The sequence below is a fragment of the Aedes aegypti genome, unplaced genomic scaffold (assembly GCF_002204515.2).
Source record: "Aedes aegypti strain LVP_AGWG unplaced genomic scaffold, AaegL5.0 Primary Assembly AGWG_AaegL5_hic_scaff_1711_PBJ_arrow, whole genome shotgun sequence".
NCBI lineage: Eukaryota > Metazoa > Arthropoda > Insecta > Diptera > Culicidae > Aedes > Aedes aegypti.
In genome coordinates this window covers 24,352-36,774 of record NW_018735170.1, presented here as the reverse complement: position 1 = coordinate 36,774, position 12,423 = coordinate 24,352, and the positions used below count along the sequence as shown (strand labels likewise).

General features: G+C 36.8%; 2 long non-coding RNA genes across 2 annotated transcripts; one reads left to right on the top strand and one right to left on the bottom strand.

The window, feature by feature from the left end:
* Window positions 1-4,412: 4,412 nt before the first annotated feature.
* On the top strand, window positions 4,413-5,460 carry LOC110680651. The gene is made up of 2 exons (XR_002502958.1): window positions 4,413-4,996; window positions 5,057-5,460. It is a non-coding gene; the product is annotated as an uncharacterized LOC110680651 (long non-coding RNA).
* A 5,235-nt stretch (window positions 5,461-10,695) lies between these two features.
* LOC110680650 lies at window positions 10,696-11,789 on the bottom strand. Its single transcript, XR_002502957.1, has 2 exons — window positions 11,488-11,789; window positions 10,696-11,426 (listed from the first exon to the last, which is right to left on the bottom strand). It is a non-coding gene; the product is annotated as an uncharacterized LOC110680650 (long non-coding RNA).
* Between the last annotated feature and the right edge of the window lie 634 nt (window positions 11,790-12,423).

The following is a 12,423-nucleotide window of genomic DNA, read 5'->3' as shown; positions in this document are numbered from 1 at the left end:
AAAATTACCGAACAAGCAAATCGTGATTGAGTGTGTGGCATGATAAACGATTACCGAACATCCTAATGCAATAGTGTCCCCACACGCAAACAAATTTTGTTGTGTAATCTACCGAATGTTTAACAGAACAGCAATGCTGTCACAATATTAAGTCCCATATACAGTGGCGCCTTTCTTTTGATGCGGTGAGCACAGAAAAAAACTACCTTCAATGATCCATTATTGACGGCGTAGCTAATAGTGGTTTCTGCGCTCGTGTACATACACATTACATGTCACCAACACTACTTAAAAATTGCTGGTGGAAAATATAAACAAAGATCAGCTGTTCCCAGCAATCAAATGGCAGTATTTTCAACCAGCAAAATTGCGCATGTGTTCGTGACACCGCTCGGCGAGAGTTCTATATTGTTTATAAACAAAATCAAAATTATCTCCGCGCTTCTCTAGTATAATCAAATTCTCTGATGGGTGGGTATCCTTAAGATGTTATATACTGCTTCGCGACTAAAAACGGGTGAACCAACGTGTGAAGTTCGATTTTTGATCAACTTTGTTGCGTCGCGAGTCACTTCGCTATAGTGCGCATCTATGCCCTCCACCGTGTGCATTATGCGCACTATTGAGAATCGAGTTGTGACGCGGCAAAGTTAGTCAAAAATCAAACTTCGTACATTGGATAACCCATTTTTCAACGCGAAGCAGTATAGTTCGTACCAAATTAGAAAAATATTCATATAAAATGCGTTACCCCACCCACGGTGGATGTCAAAAATGAATATTTTCGGCGTAATGAAATTTGTGAATGAACCCGTGGTTATGGAAGTAACATTCTCTACTCGCTAAAAAATGTCTAGTCATTAAAAAAGCCTCAGCAAATAAACATTGTTTTATGTTGAAGGTTCTGAATGTCGACAACAAATAAATCAGTAAAATGTGTAAATATTTTTCATCACTTTTTTGTACAGGTAATGCCGTCAAACGCATGTTAATTTGCTTCCCATGGAAATTTTAAGTTTTTAGACATGATTGTTAAAGTATTAACTTATTAGATTTTGCCATAAAGTGCAATCTTCGGATTTATAACGATTGGAAAAAAAATAATCAAAAACTGAACTGAGATAAAATTATTAATAAAATTTATTTTCAGGTGTCTAATATATTTATATACTTATTTTATCCGAAATCCAAACTGATTATATATACAGACAACAATGTACCAGTACAACAAAGTACCAGTACCAGTAGTGCATTCACAAACCCCCAAATTGAGTGGAATGAACTTGATTATGTTTCTTTTCCCCGAACGCCAGTCCCCCGAATGACCCGTTTCCACGAAAAATAATGCAGTTAGGCAGCGTGATCTACTATAGTTCTTTTGTTAACTTGACTTTTATTGCGAGCTTTGTGTTGTTGCCAGAGTAGACAATCGTCACCGTCAAATGGAAAACGTCGGCGACGAAACTAATGTTGTTTTTCTTTATTTGCACCGCCTGCACCGTTTTCCCACCGGTGTGCCAAAACTTGCACCCAAACCGTTCTTTTATTCCGCAGGTAGCACACCGTTTTTACACTCGATCGCCACCGGTGCAGAAAATCCTACACGCAACAAGCAACATAGATCGTTGCACGCCTGACCTAACCTCGAAACTCCATATAAAAAATGTTAACAATTCCAGCAGTGAATTTCAACTCCATATAAAAAATCTAAACATTTCCAGCAGTGAATGTCAAAGAGGAGGACAGAGCTTGATGAAAGAGGGACAGAGACGGAGAATTTTTCTTGACGTCACCATGCACTCTTCTATTCTTCATGTGCGCTCATTTACGGCTTAGCGGATAAAAAAAGGATTTACTGTCGAATTTCATTCGTTGCACTATCTTTAGGTTGGCTTCTTTTTAATTGGGCTTCCGGTAGGTGGGCTATAGCCCACTTAAAACGAAGACGAACGTCGCTTTATGACATAAAGCTTGATTTCTCAAAGTTGGTAGCCCTGAATTTCTATTGTATTTGATATTTTGACAGCTGTAAACTCAACCCGATTAGTGGAACTCTTTCACTAGGTGGGCTACCGGTTTAGTGCAACGAACGAAAGTTGACTGCATTTTAGAATTGAATATTTTTATTCAGTAAAATAAGACATATTCTTAGAATTTGGAAAATGCTACAAAAACTACAATCCATATTATTAAACAATAATAAGGGATACTATAATGCATGAGTATGTTTTATCTAGGATCACTAGTTTTACCAGTAAGAACTTTTACGGCTTATGTCATAAAATGGAATTCTTCATTCAAATGTCAACGAAATAGATTCAATTTCAAAATTGACCATGCCCCGCTTGAAAGAGTTGATGCCATCAAGGATCTCGGGCTCATCTTGGACGACAAATTGCGATTCAACATGCACATATCTATGGTCATCGCGAAGGCAAACACAATGATCGGCTTTTTGCGTCGCAACACTATGGAATTCACTGACGTGCACGCTTTGAAATCTCTCTATTGCTCCTTGATTCGAAGCGTTCTTGAATATGGAGTACAAGTTTGGGCTCCGTATCATGCAGTACACGTAACGTGTATCGAAAGGATCCAAAAAAAATGTTAGATTTGCTCTTCGACGACTTCCGTGGACTGATCCCGATAATCTACCTGCATATGAGCATAGATGCGCTCATAGGACTACACTCCTTGTCAAGTCGTCGCACTTTTCTGCAAAGGCTATTTATTTTTGACATTGTCAGCAATCACATTGACTGTAGCAGTGTTCTTCAATGCGTTAATTTTCATGCGCCCACTCGACAACTTCGCAACTTCAACTTGCTGTGGACCCCCGGACATCGTACTGCATACGGATTTCACAACCCGGTTGACAGATGTTGCAGATTATTCAATGTGTATGACGCCTTTGATTTTAACATTAGTAGACTAGTTTTTAAGGATTAAGGATCTTTAAGCAATCTGTGTGACTTTCTTGTCAAATATGTAGAATAACAAATAAAAAATAATAAAATAAAATTTGAAAAACAGGAACAAAATAAAATGACCCGATTTTGTCAGGTACCCCATTTGGTCAGCCTAAAATTCATCGAGGGGCTGACAAAATCGGGTCCTTACTGTAATCAAGTATTCTCAGATGTATTTCTAAAATCAACTAAATCCTGCAGTACCAGAAAGGTAATTTGGTCCTGCACAGCCAATTCAGATTACCGACCCCAGTAAAATTTTACTGGGTTTTGGAACTACGGTTTTTTCGGTAATTTTTATGATTATCGAAAAAAACCCAGTAAATCACAACATGTTTTGACTGATGGAAATTACTGACTTAGTCAGTAAAATTGTAGAGCGTTTTTACTGGCTTTCCAGTTTTCCATGCTCCATGCTTTGCTCTTCCAGATAGTGTTGTTTTTTTTCAGAAATTAATACAAATTAAAACCCAATCGACATGAACATGGACATCTACATGCATTTTTCGTACGAATAAACATCTACGGTATGCAGGGGGGTGGCATGAGCCAATATTCACCAACCTAACATCAATTCAACATGGCGTCCAGTATTCTTGTTTTGATTATTTTGGGAGGGACAAAACCTATGTTTTTATGGGTAGGAGACATCAATGATACCTCGCTGATGCGTAAAACATCAAACAAAATGATGAACTAATGAAAAGCGTCGTCAAATACGACGATTCAATGCGATATGTTTAATTGCCAGAATCTAGCACTAGCAACGTATGAGCCGTATACTCGAAAATCAGGAGCAAGCTTAGGGCAAACCGACCAGAAAGTGGGTACCAAAACGCGAAGTACCAAAACGATGTGAGGAAGAGCCGAAATGTATGCAGGATGACAGCCGTGTCGGTCCTCTGACGGTATGCTCATATCACAGTGGAAGTAATCGAAAAATGTGTGACAAAATCATTATTTGGATGGTTTGCATACAAGAGGCAAACTCAATGATGCAGATAAATTTACCTCTTGTATGGAAACCAACTGAATTTACCAACGTAAGCAGTCCTAAGCCTTTTTGGTTGCTTAAAATGGTTGCGTTTCTCACTAAATTTCGACTACTTACCACGAGAAAGCGCAAAATAGGTGCAGAAAAGATTGGTTGCCATAGCCGTGTCTCCCGGCGCCGGACGATTTTACAGCAGGAGATTCTCATTTGACACTTTCCCGCATGCGCATCAGTTTGTTTTGATTTGATTTTGACGACAAGTCAGTAAAAAACATCAACTACTGAATAGTCGGTAATGGTTTTTACTGACTTTTCGGCCTGTTCGGTAATGCTGGAAAATTGGGTTTGACAGCTACCGTAGTTCAGTAAAAAGTAAAAATTATTACTGAACCTCAGAAGTTTTCAATCGAAAAGCTGAAAGTTCGGTATTTTTTATGATTTACAATTCGTACCCAGTATAAAAAATTACCGAACAAGCAAATCGTGATTGAGTGTGGTATAGCGTCACTATGATTTATAAGCATATTTTGTTCTGAAAAATTACCCTTAGTTGATCCATAACTGTGGGGTGACTGTACCCCAACCAGGCAAGACAATCGTCACCATCAAGTAGAAAACGTCGGCGACGAAACTAAAAGAAGCATCATCCTCGTCACTCAACCGGCGTCGGATGACGATTTGCCGCAGAGATCCGATCACATATACTACATATCACATACCAGCCATTCCATGAAAAACCGATCTAGTGCACTGCAAAAATTATAATCATTTTCTATATGTGCATTCACACATAGTTATTAGAACTCAACCACACATTGACTCGATGGACGACAAATATAATGTGAATATTTACTACTAAACGAAATTATGTGTGAGTACACATAGTGAAAATTTATGTACTTTTACACATAACTCGAATATGGAAAATGAACACCAGAAATTCACTAGCAGATCTCAAAAGAGGTTGCATCAGCCATTTTCCTTTTAGTCGCTACGCTTCTTGAACTCCGCAAAAAAAGTTGATTTATGTGCGGTAAGTTTTAAAATTGTTTAACTATTGATCTGATTAGCTGATTCGTTGTTTTATTTACAGCTCATCAATAGACGTTGGCAGACTTCGGGGGCGTTTCAAAGACCTATCTGCTCTGAAAAGATAGGAATAGAAACCTTTGCTAAGGACTTCTGGATGCATGCCATAAAGCATTCGCCAACGGCGCAGTAATTCGTCTGTGGTAGTACTCCGAGTTAAAACCAGGCTGTGGGTCTGACATCGAGACAAACTTCAGCCGCTGTGAAGTGTCCCCGTTCCAGAATGGAACACATTGTGCTATTTCGAAGAAATTCCGGTTGTAGTTTGTGGACACTTCTGGTGATTCCAATCCAGGCCAACGGGCGGTACAATGATCAATTACTAGATAGTTTTTAGATCGAATCATCAGTTAGTCATTAATTGAAGTAACTACCGCAATAAATAAACGTTATATTATGCTATTAAAACCTTTAACACCTTTTATTACCTCATAATAATCTTATTAATATTTTCCATTTGAAAGACATTTATAATATATCCTCTCCTCATACATTTTATTTGCTATCACACATAAATTTGAAGATCGCAAAATGAACACGTGGTATGTGTCCCACAAATAAGCATCATGTACATCGGCACATTGCAAAAATCTATTTGTGCTACACATATACAGGATATGGATATTTTTTCCAGTGTAAAGTTGAACCATTAATAAGTGTTCATTAATGTTGTGCTCAATTTCAAGTTTTGAACAACTTGATGTGGGTTTTATTGTGAATGAACGATTCCGTATATTAAGATATATTGGTTCAATTGTCCCAACTACGGTGATTCCATCGAAAAGCACTATCTTCAAGCCAACTTTGAAAAGTTTTCTAACCGTGCAGTGATTAATAAACTTTGAAAAGGATTCGCAGCAAATGATAAGGAATACAGCTCGAGTGTTACCAGAACTATGGCATTTTTGCTAGTACACTGCGAGGTTTTACACAAGTATTGTACAGGATGAGACCACTAAGTTGTTAAAAGGAGGATAAGGACGGTTCTCTGTTGGACGCTACTGGCCTGATTGATCGAGGTGGAGAGGCACATGCATGTTATGAGATACCGTCTTCGCCAATGAACCTTTTTTTCAGTCGTTTTGTCCACTGATCTACAGCGACTGATATAGCCTTAATATTCCTAAGGCTAGATAGCGTTTGCAATTATAATAGACCATTTCCGTGAAAAATTTTTATTTGCTTATATGCTTTCTTTCATTATTTTAAACAAAGTTTCTTAAGGAACCCATATGTTTTGAAGCCCCTAACTATTGAAAAACAATGAAAAACTGGCGGCACGACATTTGACCCCACGGTCTCCCACAATTTATTTCAGAACGATGCCCGTCAGACCCTTCTCTCTTCCCACCACGGTTGGTGAATTTTTGATCAGATGACTGTCACCCGTGACAGACGATTTTTTTTTTGTGTTTTTGTTTTGGTTTTATTGAATATGGTACTCGTCGCCGCCGGAGAAGTGCACCAATCCATGATCCCGTAACCCGTGCTACAGGAGGAAGACAATTGTCCACATCATGAAGCGAAACAGGAATCATCCCAGAAGCATTTTTTATCATTCCGCATGAGGGAAAGTGTACCACACAACTTTGCATCACAGTCAGTCGACAAGTCCGGTTTGCTGTATGAGAAGCCGCCAGCGACGGAGAAGTCCAATCTGCAGGCAGAATCGAATGTGGAAGAAGCTCCGGGACCAACAGAGATGCAGAATCGGAACAATAAGAAGCCGTTGCCCTGGCGGATGATTCAGTCAATAACACCGGAAGGCCATCGAAAAAGTAGTGGATTAGCAAGCTTCTCCCGTCCCAGTTGCATAAGCGAAACAAGGAACAACAATCCGCTAGTCAGGTCTCCCATTAAATGTTGTCATCCACCGCAATTTCTCAGCTCCAATCAAGTGCAATTATTTCCACATGTAGGGTGCCGAGCTACTTGGGCACTTCCACTTCACTCTGGCATTGTAGTTTTTCTCGGCCGAATCGTCTGAAACTTTGCAATAAGCAGCTTTTCAATACGATGCATATTGAAAAACCTTACTGCGTTCATTCACAAATTTCATAACGCTAAAAATGGATTCAAAAGTTTCAAGAATAGGATCCATCTCCCTATACGTAATTTATTAAATAAATGTCCGCAATAATTGTGCGTTGTGGAACATCTCGCTTTCCTAAAATACGTCACAACTCACAAGTAATTATTTCTCGTAAGTATTTTGTGCGGAGAATGGGCCCGTTGAGCAATTCGATACCCGAGGTACCCGAGAATCACAACATCACAAGCCCATTACAGTTCAGAAATACACACAAAAAGAAAATGTCTAATGTTGTTAGAGATGATGTATGTTTTCGAAAAGTTTGCTTTTCTTGAACTAACAAAAAGTAGGGAGCCAGATCTTATTCATAGAACTTTTGCTCCACTGTCCTAAATACGTTTTTAAGAGCATTTGTGGCCACTATATTCGATGTATTCAAATGCTTCTTATTGCAATGTTTCAGACAATTTGGCAGAGAAGACCCCTCTATGCCAAAGTGAATCATGGAAGAGCTTAAGTATAAATATTATTAGGGTGATTTTTACCCTTGACGAGTTCGCTATTTTGTGCCTATGGTTTTGTATAATGGAGCCGATGAGAATTATTAAATTAAAGAACACATTAAATAACATTCAACAAATGTAGGCATTGAGCAAATGGAATACCAAGTGTGTATTTTATGTCAGTATGGGAAGAAACTAAGATTCCCAAAAATTACGAAGAACTCAAAATTGCTTATTTGAAATTGAAATTGTGTACAGCTAATATCACATATTGTTAATAAGGAAATAATTCTGTTAGAAATTTCATTGCTACTAAATTTGGGGCTCATTTATAATCTGTCTCGTTGAGCTTGTTTCTTTCGAATTTCCTAGAAAAATCTCAAAGATTTAAGTAAGTTGATCGAAAGTGTTTATCATTTAATGACCACGGTATTAACTCAAAATTGACAAAAATGTCGAATGTGATAAAAATGCAGTCATGGGCAGTTAATTTTTCTTTGTAAAAAAAATATATGAGTAACGTAACGGAAAGAAGAAGGGTACCAATATCAAAAGTTGTGTATATACCAGTAGATTGGATAAAGGAATAATTCGAATATTTTAGATTAAAACGAATAATTAGATTGCCTCTAGTATAACCGATTTTGAAAATTCTGCTACTTATCTTATAATTAAAAAAAATGAGATTCCTTACGCGTCATAAATTTTTTATTATAAATTTTCTTACAAAAAATCTTACTATGGAGGGATGGGGTCGAAAAACCGCCAGAATTGTCTTACGTAATCAATAAACAGTCCCTAGGCTTAAAAAGATTAATACCAAATGAATTGAGTGAGTGAAAGTAAACTTCTTAAGGCTAAACTCATAGTGGCGTGTTGAGCCCAAGCCAACCGCTTATTTTTTATTTCGAAACACAGTCACCAGTAAGGAGAACTGTTCATCATCATTCTGGAATGAAACGAGAAAGAGACTAAACAGGAATCAAAAAATCAAAAAGAAGAGTTTTCAAGAGGATTTTCAAATAATCCGACGATCATTAAAGAAACAGTTTCTGGGAATTTCTCTTGACGTCACGGCAAGAATTTCTGATTGTAGTACTATTGCATGTATTTTTTTTCTTAATTTTCTTCAAGAATTTCATCAAATTATTTCCGAAATTACTTTCAGGTATTAACCCGAAGATTTCTTCAGGAGTCATATAGTGATTTCTTACGGATTTCCTTTAAGAATTTCGTTCAAGATACCTACAAGAATTCAACCTGCTTTTTTCCAAGGAGCATCCGAGAAATTGCTTAAGGAATCATGAATTTCTACAGTAAAACCTTCATATTTTAAGAAATTTCTCCAGGAGGTCCTAAGTTGTTCCATTCATCAATTGATTTCTTATAAAAATTTTCATGATTTTCTACAAATTTCTTTTTTTTTTTCATTAAACTATAAAAAAAATTCAATTGAATAGCTTTTTTTAGAAATTACCTACAAATTACAGCAATGGCTGTATGGATTTCATAGACATTCCTACCAAATTTTCACTAAGGATTTTGTTAAATTTTCTGCATAAATTTCTTTACATATACCTCCCTTGATGCCTCCAGAAATTACCCCAGAGGTTCCCCTTCAATTACAATACAAAGAATTTATCCAGGATATATTTAAGAAAAGTGTCCAGCAAAGTTGCGAAGGAAACTTTTAAAGAATTAAGCCTGATTTGCTACTGAAAAGGAATCGCTAAAGAAATTTCTCGCCGATTCCTTGCAGAAATTTTCTACAGCGACTCCCATTTGAACTGACAGTTCTTTTCAACTGCGTACTGCGATCAGTAAAAAGCGCATTCTTGATCGTTTCCTTGCAGAAATTTCCCATGCATCAAAATATGCCGACAAATTACTTGTCAGCAGCAAATCAGGCTTTAAGCCTGATTTGCTACTGAAAAGGAATCGCTAAAGAAATTTCTCGCCGATTCCTTGCAGAAATTTTCTACAGCGACTCCCATTTGAAGTGACAGTTCTTTTCAACTGCGTACTGTGATCAGAAAAAAGCGCATTCTTGATCGATTCCTTGCAGAAATTTCCCATGCATCAAGATAGGCCGAGAAATTACTTGTCAGCAGCGAATCAGGCTTTACCGAAAAAAAATCTGAAAAAGATTAGATAATTTTTAAAGGAAATCTTAAAGCATTTCTAATGAAACTGCTGTAGGAACTCATCTTCAGGGTGAAAAAATGATAAACAAAATTAAATAGATTGCTATTATAATTATTGGAAAACTAATCAATCATTTCCTAGATATTACATTGGACATTCTAAAGAAATTTCTTGAAAAATATCTGATATCCCTATAGAAATTGTGTATAGATCGAAAAAGTTACTGGATTTTTTTTTAAATTATTTTACGAATTCGGGTGAAATATTAATAGCTGAACAATTCGGTGATGTAAAATAACATAATACGATATGTCGGATATATTTTTATAAAAATAATATATTTTAAACACTTTTTTTTCGATTTTTCAGGCAGGATCCAGAAGTTCCAGCCTTGATGGGAGTTGGGTTTGCTAGAAAAAAATCGATTAACGAATTTCTCTAAAATATTTAAAAATTGTGGATTTTCTTGAAAGAGTTCCTGTACAAATTGAAGAAATCTGCAGTACAATAAGTGGAAAAGTAATTGGAGAGGAATGTCTGGGATAACCCCCATTCCTATAACAATTGCTGAAGGTTGTAGCAAAGACGAGAAATGACATACATGTTCCTTGCTGTTCCTCAAAATTGTATGACACCAAGTACCAATGGATTAAATGCAGTACAAGGAGTGGTACCTAATAGTATACCTGATAGTATTCTTGAAGAATACTCTGTAAAAATTACTAGAAGAATTATTTGTGAAATAGTTCCTTGAAAAATCCGTGGAGAAATTCCTAATAAAAGTAAAATAGTCACGCAGGTGTCTGAATTCATCCACGAGGTTAAAAAGGAATAAAACTACTTCAGAGACAATTGTGGTGAAAAGAGACATTAGAGACCTTCTATTAAAAAAAGATAATTTTCAGGGACTTGTATTATAATAGACTGTCTTTAAAAGAGATCTGCTACCAGCCCTGCAAATAATTATAAATACTAATCCATGCATCTTTATTACCATTATTGTTTTTTTCAACCGTTTGCAAATAAATGAATGAGTTTCTGTTTTCTGGGAGAGGGAGGATTTTAATCTCGTCCTCATCGGGCAGTGCGGTGGCTTGCGCTTCATGTAAATCCTTGATATGTTGCTGCCAGTTCTTGTCCATTATGACCGCTGGCGGGAGTAGGCGGGCATAGCTAATAACTATATTCAGGTCAACGACCAACTAGCGGGCCACCCACACCGTTACTATAATTGGTAGTTGGACTAAGTCGAGATGTCGTAGTACTGATGATTCTTCTTCCGGTAGCTTGGCTTTCACTTTGCTGTCCTTGATGTCGACTTTGCACATCCGCACCAAATCTTTCTGTCAGTTGGGGACATTCTTGTAGGTTACTGAACACGTCATGCCGAATATGATGTATCCGTTTCGCAGTCCACCAAACTTTTTCTGGTCGGCGGTGTCCGAGACGTTGAATGATACGAATGGCGCACAGGCACATCTTTTTCAACTCACCGGTTATATGCCGCTTGTAGAAGGTAGTCCGTTTAAATGGTGCTCTTTGCATCACGACAAAATATCGAAGGCCATAATTCCACCGAAAAACTGCGCCCTCATCTGGAAGAACTACGACTAGTTGTCCAAGAGTTTCTGGTCCATCCATCCTTGTTGTCTCCTCTTGTTATGCAGCAACTAAAAGCACCACTTCCGACGATACTGGTAATAATGGAAAATAGTAATTGGTTCGGCTACGACGTGAAAAATGAAATTTACTTACCATGAATAATCGAAAAAACGTGATATTCTTAAAAACTGATCGGGAAAGAATAGAAGTTTACATATATAAATACTAGTTATTTTTGACATTTCCAAAAAGTAAATACAGCTGGGAATAGGGTTATCAGTTTTTACGATTTTTCTAATATGGCCGACATGGTGAATACGAAATTCACCACTGTTAGAGTTACCATTTCCGTTCCGCATGTCTGAAAAAGTGGTGAAATTGTCAATTTTTGAAAATTCATATAAAATTCAAGAATTCATAAAAAATAAAAAAACTTAAAAAAATGATCATTTTCAATTATTATCTTTTGAGGAAAAATATAAAACGATGGTGTTAAGTCTGACGGAAATGGTCTATTCAAGCTCCTGGTCTTGTTTCATCTTTAACTTCAGTTGTCAGGCTAAACAGTTTAATTTTTGAAGGTGGATGCGAGTAACTGACACTGAAGAAGATTGCAAGTGGTAGTCGAAATAAACGCATCTGTCCACAAATAGGCAATCGAGGTGGCTCAAAGCGTTCGTTATATACACTCAGGCAAAAAAAAACTATGAATATTCATTATTTTCCCTTATGTTTATTAGCCACAAGAAATCGGTGAGTATTTCATTGATTCACCTTATGAATTGATCTGAATCATGCCAATGTGGCATCTTGCTTATTTCATAAAACAGCATTATGAAAATTGAAATAAAAATTTAAGAATTTCTTCTATCAGCAGTATAAACTACATTACTTTTTATGTCACATATTATTGTTTAATTATTCGTTATTATATTCAGTTGACAATGCATTCCATTCAGAGTATTGACAGAAATTTCAATGCGTTCTACTACCTAATTTAGATAAATGATTAGCTAACGTGTGGAAATCGAATTTCCAACTATTTTGCCGTATTGTGAGTATCACATTAATACGTAGCAAAGTATTACT